This window comes from Colobus angolensis, unplaced genomic scaffold (genome assembly GCF_000951035.1).
Source record: "Colobus angolensis palliatus isolate OR3802 unplaced genomic scaffold, Cang.pa_1.0 Scaffold291, whole genome shotgun sequence".
In the NCBI taxonomy this organism is placed as follows: domain Eukaryota; kingdom Metazoa; phylum Chordata; class Mammalia; order Primates; family Cercopithecidae; genus Colobus; species Colobus angolensis.
The window spans coordinates 612,291-628,178 of NW_012116166.1; positions in this window are offsets into that span (position 1 = coordinate 612,291).

A 15,888-nucleotide genomic window follows, 5' to 3' on the forward strand; every position below is an offset into this window, starting at 1 on the left:
GAGGGTCCCAGCATGACACAGGCCTCAAAGGCAGCCCTCAGCAGTGCCTATGGGGTGGGGGGTAAGTACCGTCTTCCTCATCCAGAATCCCTGCCTTGCCCATAGTAGGGCTGGTTCCCAAGCAGAAGAGCAGCAAACCGAATCCAAAGGCAGGGAACTTTGGAAGGCGTTCTCTCCTCAGTGAAAAGGAGTCTCTCTCTCTGCTCCACCTGCCTCCGCAGCACCTGCCCTGGGAAATAGAACCCCATCATCAGGGGAATGACAAAGAAGGAATGACGGGGTCCCTTGCCAACATGCTGAGCTTGGCGAGGACCTCACAGCCTCTTCTTCCAGAAAAGACAGTGACAGCAGGGAGGGGGAATGAGGTGACACTAATTCCCGTGAAGCCTGCCTGGGATGGGGAGGGCCGGGGCCGGGGGGTCACTTCCCAGGGCGAAGCTGGTGCCCCAGCCCGACCCTCCCTCCCTCCCCTGTGCTTCTGAAGCGTTTCGCGCGCTGGCTCATCAGCACCGCAGCACGATCTGGTAGCTGCCAATTTACTTTATTATGACATGTTGGAGCACGAGGTCTGGGAAAGCCCAGGCACTTGGTAAATTTTAGCTGAGGAAAGTGAAACTCATTGAGCTTTAACACAAATATAAATGACTGTTGAAACATTTCTAAAGTTACAGAGTGAAGGGAGAAAGTGGCATAATTCATATCACACACCAAAGCAAATGTCTAAACTGCTTTCTTTCCCTCCCAAGTCAGGAGAGGAGCAACAAAATGAGCAAATGGAAATGTCAAAGTGTCTCCCCATTCATGGTTGCCGGAAGGTGGGCTGAGCACGATGGGCCAGTCTTCATGAGATCACATAAGTGAGTCTCTGGCCAGGCCAGAGGGAAGGAACAGTCAAGAGCCCTGCTGAATTTAAAAATATATATATGAAGATTTGAATGGGGGCCCAAAGAGAAGGGGCCCTCACATGGAAGAGTGGAGGAACAGTGGGAGGGTTGAGGGGCCACCAAGCAGGAGCGCTGGGGGCTGCACAAAGACCTTTTCCAGCACTCCCCATGATGGGATCCCCCTGTCTCTCCAAAGCCCTCAGAGAAAGGGCACTTTGGGGTGAGCCACTGTCCATGGGAAGCAGGCGAAAGACCACAGAGTGCTTGCCCGAGCCGTGGCTGGAGTCAGAGGTGGGGCAGAGAGGATGCAGGGCAGGTGCAGGAGGTGCTGGACAAGCACAGAATGTGTAACTTATGAGTCAAAACGACTGGAACACTCTCCTGGCTCACTGCACCACCTCCTCCACTGCTCAGGGGTTGAATGACATGGGATCCTCCTGGAGAGGCCAGAGCCCCTGCTGCCCAGGTGCGGCTGAGGGGAAGAGGACACCTAGCAGGCTGCCCTGACCTGCTGCCCGTCTAGGCCCCTGGCCCTGCTGACAGAGCTGGCTGCAGCCTGATGCCAGACTGGGTGAGAACATTATGCTAAGTGAGACAAATCAGGCACAGGAAATACTGCATGATCTCACTGAGATGCGTAGTTGACTGAGATGTGGAGTCTGAAAAAGAAGAAGAACAAGAGGAAGAGGAGGAGGAAGAAGAGGAAGAAAAAAAAGAAGAGGAAGAAGAAGCAGTAGAAGAAGAACAAGAAAGAGGAGGAGGAGAAAAGGAAGAAGGAAGAAAGTAGAAAGAAGGAAGAAGGAAGAAACAGAATAGAAGAAAGGTGGCTGCCGGGGTGGGAAAGGCAAGATAATGGTGGGGAGATGTAGGTTAAAGGGGGCAAACTTGCCGTTATGTAGGATGAATAAGTCTGGAGATCTAATGTACAACAAGAGGACTACACTTATGAATACTGTAGAGTATACTGAAAATTTACCAGAATAGTCAATTTTAGGTGCTGTTAGTGTGGACACACTCAAGGAAACTATAGAAGGAGATGGATATGTTAAATTTCTCATCTGTAAATAATCACTCCATTATAAATATATATATCAAAACATCTTGCTGTGCATCTTAAATTTACACAATTGAAAAAAAAAAAAAAAAAAAGGCTGACTGGACCAGGACTCAGGGCCACTGCATTCCACGAGGGGGTGCTGTTTGACATCTGCAAACACCATTCACAGCCTCCTCCGTCAAATATTTCAGAAACCAATTTCCAAGAATGCAAACACCCTGCTCATCTGGCTGCAGAGTTGGGCAATATCTTGTTTCACTGAAAATGAGTTTTACCATCTCCTCAGAGCTCTGAACTTAGCCATCATGCACAGTCTTTTAGTTGGATCAGTGTCCCAGGGTGGAATTTCCTGACCTTGTCACTGGTTCTTGGCTCTATACCTTAATTCAGCAATTCATTACTGTTGCAAGTGCCTGCATCTTGTTCTGGCCTCTCCTCTCAACCAAGGGAGAAACAAGACAGGGGGCAGGGCTGCAGGAAGCTGCTGTGCTGTGAGAAGCAGGTGTCCTTGGATGGCTTCTGCAAAACTCTCTGGGTCCTAGTTTTCTCATTGGTGAAGAAACCAGAATGGGCAGACCAATAGCCTTACAGGCTTGCTCAGTGGCTATCCTGACAAAACAAAAGACCAAAACAGAGGTTAGGAGGTGTTACTTAAAATGTACAGGAGGCCATTGGTTTGGACGGAGTTCCTGGCCGTGCATTTGGCCTATGGTCACCCAGCACTCTGGGCTCTGACGTACAGGCAGCAGCTCCTTCCTAGGAAAGCGCTACCCAGGTTGGACATGTTTTTAAAACCTGATTGTTAATGAGCTGGAAAGGAAAGGAATATAAGCCATTATGATCACTCTAAGAAAGCATCTCTGATTCATGGATCATTTACTATTGATTATCGAAATCAATGCTATGGTGCATACCCTGTGGCTGGTTTTAAAACCTCTGTATCGTTGGAGTTTGGGATTTATTTCGAAGCACTGTAATAAGCAGCACATGACAATGACTTCCCTCAGTACTCCCTGTATTCAAGATAAATTATCCTGCTATTGATGTAAATGGGATATGAAAATCTATAGAGTTCTCCTGAGGAGAATAAACCCTACATTATGCTCACCTCATTTAAATTTTGCAGCAAAACCATTTTGGGGTCAATCAAAAATACATTCCCAAAAATACAAACTTTTATTGCCATCCATCCTCAGTCACCTCCAGAAACAATTGGCAAACAGTAACAGCGAGGAAGCACTCAGCCTAGGGGCGCCTGTTTCGCTGTTATTATATTTGCCTTATAGAGCCTCGATGCCCACAGACTTAAGGCATCCTTTGACACTCACAGCTGTCTTATCATAAATGTATTTACATAGGATACATATGTATTTATGATTTGTTTTCCCCATTGTTAACCTCTTATGAAAATTCAAACTACACTTAATTATAAATTTTTTGTAAACAATAAACTCAGCCCGGTGCAGTGGCTCACGCCTGTAATCGCAGCACTTTGAGAGTCTGAGGCAGGCAGATCACCTGAGGTCAGGAGTTTGAGACCAGCCTAGCCAACATGGTGAAACCCCGTCTCTACTAAAAATACAAAGATTAGCCAGGCGTGATGCCTCACGCCTATAGTCCTAGATACTTGGGAAGCTAAGGCACGAGAATCGCTTGCATCTGGGAGGTGGAGGATGCAGTGAGCCAAAATCATACCACTGTACTCCAGCCTGGGTATCAGAGAGAGACTCTGTCTCAAAAAAGTAAAAATAAATAAGCTCAATTTGCATTACTTCTCCTTCTCTGATTTTTGCCTCTTCTTTTCCATCAAATGCTTGCTTTTTGAGCCAGTTTTCTGTAGCTGCTTTTCTTCTGCCAGAAAAGGTGCTGCCCTGAGCAGCTCTGTACTCTCTCTGTCTTTCTTTGATTTTCTCTGTTCTTCCTGTCCCTGAAACCCCATACTTTATTCATTCAGTGGGGATTCTACAGCCTTCTTTCCTGGGAATTTCTTCCAATGCAGAACCCTTCTGGTAGTCTCAACTTTTTAAATACATCTAACCTCTATTTCTGAATTTGTTATTTAATATATTGTCCTTTTATTCAGCATCTTTATTATAAAAAGTTTTTTACAGCAAGACAAGCATAAAATTCTCTCTGAGTCATGTCTTTTCAAGCTATTTTATCTCAGCCTTAATTCTCCTAGTCTCACCTGTTTAAATGAGGAAAGAGAAAAAGGAAGAGAAGGAGGAGGAAGAAGATGAAGAGAAGGAGGTGAGAAGGAGGAAAGACTCACAGTGACAATCATTTGACTATCACTGGGTGTTAGGATTATGAGTGAGTTATTTTATGGCCTTTAATTTTTCAGCATTTTACAAGCTATCTACAATGAACATACACACTTGTTTCCAGTTGCTCTAGAAAGCACAGCCTATGACAAAAGCTTACAGGCTAAAGCTTTGTTGGAGGTGCAATCCCAAAGAAAGACGCAGGAATGAGGAAGAAAGAGTGGGGCAGATAAAAAGCAAAAACAAATACTGCGTAGTGCAATTCCAAGCTGGTCACAGTCTGACAACAAAACACAGCTGACTGCTCAGTCACTTAGGACCTCACCAGAGAGGCCACAAGGAACTGTGAGCCACAGTCAGCCAGGAGGGTCAGGAAGGCACCCACTGTCTCAGCCTCTCCTGGGCAAAGTCTGCACTGACTCCCCACACCGGCAGACCACGTGGCTCCACTGGAAAAGCCAGGGCCACAGGGGACCTGGCCCAGCTGTGCCCAGGTGCAGCCGTTCCTCCTGTCACTTAGCACCACACGTGGGCGCTCTTGGTCTGCAGAGCTGGTGGCAGCAGCAGAGGCAGCAGCCAGGGCTCCTGGAACACAGACAACCTGAGCTATTGCTAGAGCTGCTCTGGCTGGAGGCAAGGCAAGCAGCTAAGGTCTGCTGATCAAATGCTCTTATAGCTAAGAAAATAAGAAAACTTTGTTTAAAATATTAGATTCCATTATAAAGTCTCTATCCTTTTAGCCTCAGCTTGCTCTAGGCTCATTCAAACCTTTTTATATCCCAGATCCACACTGGACACAGTCCTTTAAGACAGAGGTCATAAACCACAAAATTCATGGGGCCAGGCCAGGAACACGCATAGGAAAGTGAGCTGAGTGGAGGCTGCGGAAGTGCCGGCTGGGTGGAGGTAGAGCGTACATACCTCTAAGTCATGACTGCCTCGCTTCCACCCGTGGCTGTTACACCTTCTGACTTTGTTCCAAAATATTTTAAAGTTGAAAATCAAGACTTCTCTAAATGTGAAAAATCTCATTTTTCACTGTTGATAACAAGTGGACTTTTTTCCCCAATATTTTGAGCTAAACAAAACACGTCAGCTAGCCACAGACAGTTTTTATTTGTCCACAAACTTATGACGTCTGCTAATAAAAAGACTATGGAAAATGGAAACACTTCATTTTCCCAACCTCTGCATTGCCTTACATGATAGCTCATGCTTTCATGAAGGTTCCACTTGCAAGACACTGAGTGTTACACATGGAGTTCCTCATGTCGTTTTCGTAACACCACTGTTACATAGGTCATATTATTAGTCCCATTTTACAGATAAGAAAACTGAGCCTCCGGAAGCTTAAACATCTTGCTCAAGATCATTCGGATGTTGAATTGCTAGTGTGGACTCTGCACACCTTCAGGGGCCGGGCCTCCGTTGACTTTTCCACTGAAGATGTGCCTACACGTGTTAACCTCTCTGAAACTCACAACTCTGTCTAGTTGCAGGCTGCCTGGCTATCACTATTCTGCAGATAAGGAACTTGAGACTCAGGGATGTAAAGTGACCCTCCTGAAGTTCCAAGCATAAGAGAGGAGGCAGAATTCAAAGGCAGGCACGTGTGACTCCAGGTCCAGGGAGCCCCAGCCTGGGGATCCCCAGCCTGCCGAATTCACAGAGCTTCAGAGCGGTCCTGGATGCTGGAGGCAGAACAGATGGAGATGGGCCCAGTACTCACGTTGGAGAAAGTCCTCTGGACACAACTTGCCAGTTTCATGCAGGTTTCCCTGGGGCGTTCACTAAAAACAAGATTGGGTCTTCTGACAAACCCTGAAGGTAGCCTCTGCCAGGCAGCCTTCCCCAGTTTATTTCCCCAGTGGCCTTCATTTCCCAGCTTCCACACCCACCACTAATAGTCTTCTCCTCTGAGAACCAGACTCATTGAAAGCACTGACTGTGTTCTAAATGGCTGTGACTCCCCAGGGCTCATTTTACCTAACAAAGGAAGAGATAATCTGTGACACTGGGATATAATAAGAAATAGACATATATACATATACTTTTATTACCCCATGCCTCTTGCTTCTGGCACAGAGCTCTTAAGACCTTTGTAATTTCCTGAGCGATTGACCGTCTAACACAGAGCTCCTAAATCCCTTGGAATTTCCTGGGTAACAAGTCTCTTTGGTTCTTATGAAGTGACTCCTGGTGGGCTCCTGGGTGGCCTCAGGATGGGGGCTGGTTGTCAGGGGAACCAACCATGTGATTAGGTGAAGGTTGAGTTGATCACCAATGGCCAGTTGATTCAGTCAGTCATGCTTTTGGGCTGGATGTAGTGGCACACACTTGTAATTCCAGAACTTTGGGAAGCTGAGGGGGGAGGGGAGGATCCCTTGAGCTCAGGGGTCCAAGACCAGCCTGGGCAACATAGTGAGACCTACATCTCTCCACAAAAATTTTTAAAATAGCCAGATATGGTGATGTGGTGGTTCTAGCTACTGGGAAGGCTGAGCAGGGGGATCAATTGCTTGAGCCCAGGTTGAGGCTGCAGTGAGCCATGACTGTACCACTGTATTCCAGCCTGGGGCAGAGAGTGAGGCACTGCCTCAAAAAATCCCCCAAATTATGCTTTTGTAATGAAGTCCTCCATAAAATCCCAAAAAGAGTTTGGAAAGCTTCCAGTTGCCGCAAGTGTGGAAGGTCCTGAGGTGGGCACTGAAGCCCCCTGCCCTCCACACATCCTTGGCTGTATGCGACCTGCTGCCTGGTTGTTCATCTGTATTCTTCACCATATCCGTTATAAATATAATAAACCAGTAAATGTAAGTGTTTCCTTGAGTTTTGGGAGTCATGCTAGCAAATTGTGGAACCCCAGTTAAAGCCAGTTGATCTAAAGTGTAGATGATAACCTACTACCTGCAATTCTCGTCCAAAGTGGGGCAGTCATGTGGCACTGAGCCCTCATCCTGTGGGATATGCCCTAATTTCAAGTAGATAGTGTCTGAATTGACTTGTAGGAAATGTGGTTGGGATCCACTGAAGAAAAGCCCACACATTTGCTGTGAAGTGTTGTGCTGAGTGGTTGTGGGAATAAAGAAAACACAATTGTATTGTCATCATCAGACTCATCAATTAGTAACATTCCCTAGCTCCTGAAACCCTTTGAAAGGTTGATAAAAGCTGTCAGTCCTCCCTTCAAAATATGCACTTATTAAACCCAACGCTCCATCTGATTTCGGAGACGTCCTGTGCTGCCTGAAGCCCATCCCTGTGCTGAGGTTGAGAGCTCCTGATGCAGTCGTGGTCCTTCTTCATCAATAAGTCACTTCCAGCCCACAGGCTTGTCCTGAGATCACTCATGAGTTTCTGGCAGGCCAAGGATTCCTGCTTCCTAAAGTTTATTTAGAGTTCATGGTAGACATAGACTAAAAACCTACTCAAGCCGGCCTCAGAAAAGGAGAAGGGAGACACAGTTTCAGTGTGGGATGATGAAAAAGCTCTGGAGGTGGACGGTGGTGGCAGCTGCATGACAACGTGAATGCACTTACAGCTATTGAATTGTATGCATTAAAATAGTAAAAGTGGTAAATTTTGTGTTGCATATATATTACCACAATAAAAAAAATTCAAAAAAGTAAAATAAAAGGAAGAGTACATTTTAGGGGCTGGAGAGTCCAGCAGGGAAGCTGCTGGCTGCTGGACCTCAGGAGGGAACAAAAACATTGTCACACTAACCCCTGCCCCTCCCCTGTGGCTTCTCCCTGCCCACTCTTCCAGCTTAGGCCCACATCACAGCTCTCAAGCTTTTATTCCCTCCAGCAAGAGCAATATTTTCTCAGGCTGGAAGGCCACAGTTCATACCCAGACACAAACTCGTTGGAGGAGGAATCTTATTGCTCCAAATTGGAGCTAAGAATCCTGTCTGGGCAGCAGGGAAGAATCTCTTAATATAATCATGGCCACCAGAGAAGTGTCCATCACAGGGGGAGGCAGAAGAAAGCAGTGTGGATGCACATCACAGAAATGAAGCTGTGAGACGCAACGGAAGGCTCCACGCAGAGCGGCACAGATAGAGCTGAACCATCTATTACTGAGTAGAAAGAAGAAGAAACAGAAGATCTAGGTCGGAGCTTCTCCAGCTTGAATCATAGAGGAAATCACTAAGGGACCCTCTTAAAATGCAGGGTCTGCTTCCACCGATTGGAGACAGGGCCTAGGACTCTGCATTTCTAACAAGCTCCAGGTGAGGCTGCTGGGGCACGGACCACACTTTGAGTAGCCAGGCTTTAGAGCCCAAGCTCAGCTTTTGTGTAAATCAAAAATGCGTGCCAGAAGCAGCTCTACCTACTTTACAAGGATGCATGCATTCTTCAGCACATTACCAAACACAAGATGAGAAGCGGGGAAGAGGTGTGGGTGTGGAAGTGCAATAAGAATATGGGAAAGAGAAACCTACAAAATGGGAGAGGGATCTTGCCCCAATGGACAGTGACAGCATACTAAGAGCTGAGGGTGTGATTAACGTGACTCGTACCCACAGTCCATAGGAGGAGGAGGAAGTTCTCTCATGCGCCCGAGCAACTTCCTGGCCCTTGCTGGCTTGGCAGGTTTCCTGTGCCAGCTCCACTGGCTTCCTGTTCCACATCCCTTAAGGGACATTTGAAATGGTGACCTAGCTTTCACCTATAAGCAGATGGCTTGGTGAGGGTGGCGAGATTTAAAATCCACTGCCCCTAAACTTCCCACACACTTCCCACACACAACTGCATTCAATGTGTTTTTCCATGATACAGAAAAAATATTTGCTTAGATTTATGCTAACCATTTGATTTGCATGCACAATGCAAAAAAAAAAAAAATCAACATCAGTAATCAAGGCGGCTAATATGCAAATGTATGAAATCATCATCACCAGGATTTTCTAATAAACAAAAGGCTGAGGAGCAGCAGCCAGTGACACTGGCAGAGCTGCAGCCGGGCCACAGCGAGGGGAGAGGGACAGCCCCACAGCACAGCTCACGTGGCATGGAGCACATCACTAAATGGAAATGGTGTGATCCATTTCACCCGCCCCCAAAACACATGCTGATATGGCTCGGCTGTGTCCACACCCAGATCTCACCTTGAATTCTCACGTGTCAACGGTGGGGCCAGGTGGAGATAATTGAATCATGAGGGCAGTTTCCCCCACGCTGTTCTTATGAAAACTCACAAGACAGTGAGTTTTCACGCGATCTGATAGTTTTTTTTTTTTTATAAGGGGTTCTTCTTCCTTTGCTCGGCACTTTTCCTTCCTGCCACCTTGTGAAAAAGGTGCCTGCTTCTCCTTCACCTTCGACCATGATGGTAAGTTTCCTGAGGCCTCCCCAGCCATGGTGAACTGTGAGTCAATTAAACCTCTTTCCCTTATAAATTACCCAGTCTCAGGCAGTTCTTTATAGCAGTATGCAAATGAACTAATATACATGCTATCCAATAGATTAGAGAGACTGAAACACAGGTGTGTCCCCAAGACAGGAAGAGCTGGGAAAATAAAATACCTGGCATGTGGCATGGTGACAAGCGGAGGTCCCATGGTCTGCTTTCCCTCAAAAACTTTATTCCATCTCTGTTTCCCCACTTTCACCCTATTACCTGGAGAGTGGAAAAAATGCTTCTCCAAACAAATCACTCAATCCCAGGAGCAATTTTTAGCTCATGGAGTCTCACTGATGTTGAAATATGGGCCTATAGTTTGAATTGCTTACAACACACTGATTAACTCAGGACTAAAATGATTCATCATACTGTTAGTGAACTGAGCAGCTTAGGTTCTGTGTGTAGTAACTAGATTAGCATTTACTGAGCACCTGCTGTATGCTGGGCAGTATACTAGGCACTGCAATTAAGGAAAAAAAGTATTATTTTTTTTTTGAGACAGAGTCCTCACTCTGTCACCCAGGCTGGAGTGCAGTGGCACAATCTCAGCTCACTGGAACCCCCGCCTCCCGGTTCAATCAATTCTCCTGCCTCAGCCTCCCAAGTAGCTGGGACTACAGGCATGTGCCACCACACCCGGCTAATTTTGTATATTCAGTAGAGATGGGATTACACCATGTTAGCCAGGATGATCTCTATCTCCTGACCTTCCCAAAGTGCTGGGATTACAGGCATGAGCCACTGCACTTGGCTGGAAAAAAAAAGTTTTAAAGCCTGGACAACATGGCAAAACCTCATCTCTACAAAATATACAAAAATTAGCCAGATGGGGTGGTGCGCATGCCTGTGGTCGTAGCTACTCAGGAGGCTGAGGTAGGAGGATCGTTTGAGCCTGGAAGGTCGAGGCTGCAGTGAGCGATGATGACACCACTGCACTCCAGCCTGCGTGACAGACCCTGTCTCACAAAAACTAAATAAAAACATAAACAACATGGTTTTAGATGTGGGCATTGTCTATCATGTGCCACCTACCCATCTATCTAGAGAAACAAGACTAACATATACAGAATAGAGAAACAAATTGTGTTCCTATATATCCAGTGGATTGACTTCATGCTTCAGGCATGGCTGGATCCAGGGATGCAAACAATGTCACCAAGACACTGCTGCCCACCCTCTCCTCCCCCAGAGAAGCTTCCTAGGCTTGAAGCTCTCACAGAAGGAAGCAGCCAGGAAGAAGGAGAGCAAAAAGAAGCACTGGCAGGTCCCAGCTGGGAGATAGTGAGATGGGGGAGGAAACACAGAGCCTTTCTTTCTCTTGTGTCTCCATCAATCCCTACATCAATCCTGCTTGGCTCTTTGGATCACCTGTTCCTCCTGCACACGCTAATCACTGGGCAAGACAATGGCACTCTGGTTGGTCTCTCTGAATCCCAGACCCTTCTCAGAAGGGGAAGGGAGCTGCCTAATGCTCAGGTTCAACAAAGTCACATGGAGGGGCAGAGCATGAAGGTCACTAGAGAAGAATCTGCTGGGCAGACAAGCAACACAATGTGATTGAGAATGCAACAATATCAAAAACTGGAGACGTAACTGTAGGTTGAAATAAATTAGGCAAGAGTAGACAGTTTCTAAACACGCTTGCTGTAGACAGAATGTTTCTGTCTCCCCAAAATTCGTATGTTGAAACCTAATCCCCACTGTGATGGAAGCAAGAGGTGGAAACTTTGAGAGGTGATGAGGTCATGAGGGCGAAGCCCTTATGATTGGGATCAGTGCCCTTATAGACAAGGCCCTGGGAGAGCTTCCTCATCCTGTTCTGCCACGTGAGGACACAGCAAGAAGCCACCATCTGTGAACCAGGAAGCAGCCCTCACAGACACCAAATCTGCTGGCCCCTTGACCTTGGACTTTCCAGCTTCCAGAACTGCGAGAAATAAACGTCTGTGGTTTGTAGGTCACCCAGTCTGTGGGATTTCATAATAGCAGTCCAAGTGGACTAAGAGAGTGGTAAGATTAAACACAGCGATTACACACACTTGGGGTCTCCCATATGACAGGCATGTACTCTGTTATCAAAATCCAAAATCCAAGACTCAAGGGCTGCAGGAGCCATCTCTGCCCATCCTGCACGTTCATCTTTTGCCATCTGTCCCCCTCCTCCCATGGGACTCACTTCTATTTTTATTATTTCTGGCTCTTACCTCACGGCCCTTGTACTCGCTGTTCCTTTTGCAAGGAATTCTCTTCCCTGCTTGTCTTAAAACTGATTCTTCTCATCCTTCAGTGTCCATAAGAAGTGTGACTTCCTTAGGGAGCGTTTCTCCTCCCATCCTTGATGAGTTGGTTGCCCTCCTCCCTAACTCACTAGTGAGTCCCACCAGGGTGGGGAATGTGTCTGTACTGACCATTATTGCACCCCGTTGCACAGTCCTAATGCACAGTAAAAACTTGATAAATATTTCCTTCCTTCATTCAACAAATATTTACTGAGCACTGATGGTGTGCCAGGCATGACAACAAGTGTTTAAAATACATCAGTGCTCAAAACAGCCAAGATTCTCTACTCTAAAAAGTGTAAATATTTTTTTCAAATCAATGACCCAGCCTGCTAACCAGAGCCCCAGACACTGGGTAGCTAAGCAGAAAGCAGCTGTGAGGGCAATATAGGTGGAGGGAAGAACAAGCTGACGGCCCAGAAGGCAGGATGAGAATCCGAGATCCGCTCTCTATGATCTGCCATGAGTTACACCAGAGGCCTGGCCATGCCTTGGTTTCCCCCAGCCCACAGCCTGCAAATAGCTCCTTAAAACCTTTGGGGCGTGATGGCCCCTGCTCATCCTTCTAAGAGCACAGGCAGCAAACTGAGAACCCCTGTGAATAGCGCTCTGGAAAAGTCAAGTGCCCTCCACCTGCTGAATCACACTTGACTTTTGCTAAAATCAAGACAATTACAAGATTGTTCCTGATCCTGTTTAGTATGGCTGGATGGCCCTTGAGCCAAATTAGAGGGAGGATGGGCCTGGAATGAGAGAGGATGAGATCGGCTCCATGAAGCTCCCATAAGAATTTCACTCTTGAGGCGATGCCACAGCCCTGGCAGGCTGCACAGAATAAAAGTCCAGCTCGGTTAGATGCTTCACCTGTTTCTAAAGGAAGCTGTACTCCATCATTGTTCAGGAACTTAAAACATTCATTTTTTTCTTTTTCTTTTTATTATTATTATTTATTATACTTTATGTTCTAGGGTACATGTGCACAACATGCAGATTTGTTACATATGTATACATGTGCCATGTTGGTGTGCTGCAGCCATTAACTCGTCATTTACATTAGAGTTTTAAAAGTAATAGCAAACACTCAGTAAAAGCACCCTTTGACCACATACTCTTCAGGCCAGGTCCCCACCCCTGTTTCAGAAGTTTAATTCAACAATATATGTGTGTGTAAATGCACAGAAAAGTCTGGAACAAGCATGTGCTAATTTAAAAAAAAAGTTTTCAGAGATGGGATCTCACTATGTTGCCCAGGTTGGCCTTGAACTCCTGGGGCCAAGTGATCCTCTTGCCTTGGCTTCCCAAAGTTTTGAGGTTGTAGGCATGAGTGACCATGCCTGGCCAAGAAGAACTTTCTAAAGTAAATACCTTTTTTTTTTTTTTTAAAGACAAAAATGATTACAAAGCAAACAGAAATACTCTAACATTACCAATTGCAGGGGGGAGAGAGTCAAAGGACAAATACGATTTACCAAGGAGAAGAAAATGAAAGTGATAAGCACCTGAGGAAAATAATGAAGCACACTAACATAAAACATTATAAGTAGGGTAATATCAAATTAGCCAAGATTTTAAAACTCTGTGTTCAGTGCTGGTGACCATGTAAGAAGGTGCTGATCCACAGCTAGTTGAAGGTCGATTCTGGGTTCCCATTTCCCGGAAAGCGACGCTTAGTGGGACGGGTAACTTGCCCACGTGACGCAGCTGGTAGCAATGCAGGCTGGCTGTGTTCCATGTCTAAAGTTGCAGAGGCTACATCAGGCTGGCACCGTGGTCTACGAACCTGCCACTCTCCATCACCTTTTTATTCATAGGGATGAGATGGGTCACTCTCAAAAATAAGAGGCACAGCTGTGGGCCACGACAGAGCACCAAGCAGGGAAGGTAGGTAGGTCCCCAAATAGTGGCCTGAGAGGAAGGACATACATGTGTAGTGACCCTAGCTTCACTCAGACGCTGTGCATAAGTTGGGGGCAGAGAAAGGCGTGTGGCAGAGGAAGGCCCAGTTGCAGTGTGTTCCCCCAGGCAGCTCTGCAGGTTGAGGACACAGCCAGGTCAGCCCTTTCTGCTCCCATACCCCTCCCTAATCAGACCTGTTACTGGGGAACCCCAGTGACAGGCTGGGTTCTAGGTGCATCTGGGGACTGCCAAACGTAACATGGCCTACTACTTGGGAGGACTGCAATATCTGATAGTCCAGTGTTTCCAAAGGTTGGCAACTGAAACAGGGAAGTTAAATAATTTGCCCAAAGACACACAGCTGAGTCAAGGAAGTGGGGCTTGTTAGGCATTTCGGTCACCTGCAATCTACCTTCCAAATTTTATTCCCATCTTTGTGTCTCTTCTATTATTTACCTTAAACAGTTTTAACTTAAGTAAAACTACTTTCTAAAGATTTGGCTGAATAAAAAGGTTATAGGTTTTATGAAAAAAAAAAATTAAGTTACAGTGATAGAGGCAGGAGGCAGCCAAATGCCTAGACAGAGAGAGAAGGGTCCCCACTGAAACCCACCTTCAAGTCTAAAACAGCCTGAGAACTGAAAGACAGGACCGCTGGTTTGGGATGAAACCCGTGACCCAGAGGGAGAACTTCTGCCTCTGTTTGCCTGCCCTTTCCTGATTGATTCTTTCTGAATAATGCCTTTCAACCAGTCAAGTGTTGCCTTTTCTGATACTACCTATGGCTTGCCTGGGCATGCCCACATGTGTACTGGCAGAATGGGTGCAGCCACCAGGAATTCACGTCTTATGCAGGGGAGGAGCCTGGGCCTCTTCACCTCCTGTGCAGTTGCCCTGGCATTCAACTGTGAAGGGAAAACCTGCTTTGGGAGCCCCTGTGTTTGCTGGGAGCTTTCCTTCTGCTTAATGAATTCCACCCTCTTCACCCTTCAATGTGTCCATGTGACTCATTTTTTTCTGGTCATGAGATAAGAACCTGGATTTAGCTGAACGAAGAGCAAAAATCCTTAAAAAAAAAAAAAAACGTAGGTTTTATATATATTTAAATTCACTTTAAAGTAAATACATAACTATTAAAATTTGTACAAAAATCATCTCACACACAACCAGCAGTAATTTTTGACACACTTAGGAGGTAAGGGCTCTCGCGACCTCTGAACCATCCTGTGGGTACAGCTGCAGGGCTGTTTGTTCACACGTGTGATACATGGCCTCTACTTGTTCACAAGAAGCAGAGTGAGAGGCAGACAATTTGCTCACCATCAGCCTCGACAGGAAGAAGGCTCACTGCTGGATGCTCCTGTGTGGAAGGTTCCGCTCTCTCCAGGCAGGCAGGCAACAGAGCCCAGCCCAACAGACAGCCCCCATGAGGCTCCAATGCACCCTCGGCCACAGTATTGAAGGATGCTCTGTTTGGACCAGGGCCTCTAATTTCCCCTTTGTGAGATGTCCCCGGTTTGTGATGTCTCTTTCCCAGTCCCTTGACTTCCAAGCACTGCCCAAGGACCCCAACTCCCACCTCTCTGTTTTCTGCTTTTCAGAGTGAGAACTGTTCTGCCCCTGACTGTGAAGTCTAGTGACTGATCTAGAGGCTGCTTTCTGCAACCCTGCTGGGTGCTCAGATGTCCCTTCAGTTGTGTTCTTGTCTAAGCTGGAGACTAAAAAGCTGGAGGAAGAGAGCCTTCCTCTCTCCTTTTGTCCTTTCTCTTCCCTCTGCTTCCTCTCTCCCCTCCTTCTGCTTTCTTTTTCCTCTGCCCTCTTCTCTCTCCTCCTTCTCTCGCTCCAGTGTGTCTTAGGCCCATTTCCCAAATAAAGGTCCCTGAAAGATGGCTTCTAGTGTCTCAGGGCTGTCTGCATAATTCATTCTTCTACTCTCAACCCTCTAATTATAACCAAGCCTATTAGCCTCTGAAAGAATGAAAACTATCCATTAGCAGCTTTCCAATGGTCTAGACTGCTCTTTGGAACATCTCAAACACTTTTGTATTCAAGTTTCTCTTCTGACTATAAGTACTTCTCACTCTCCAAAACCTGACTGT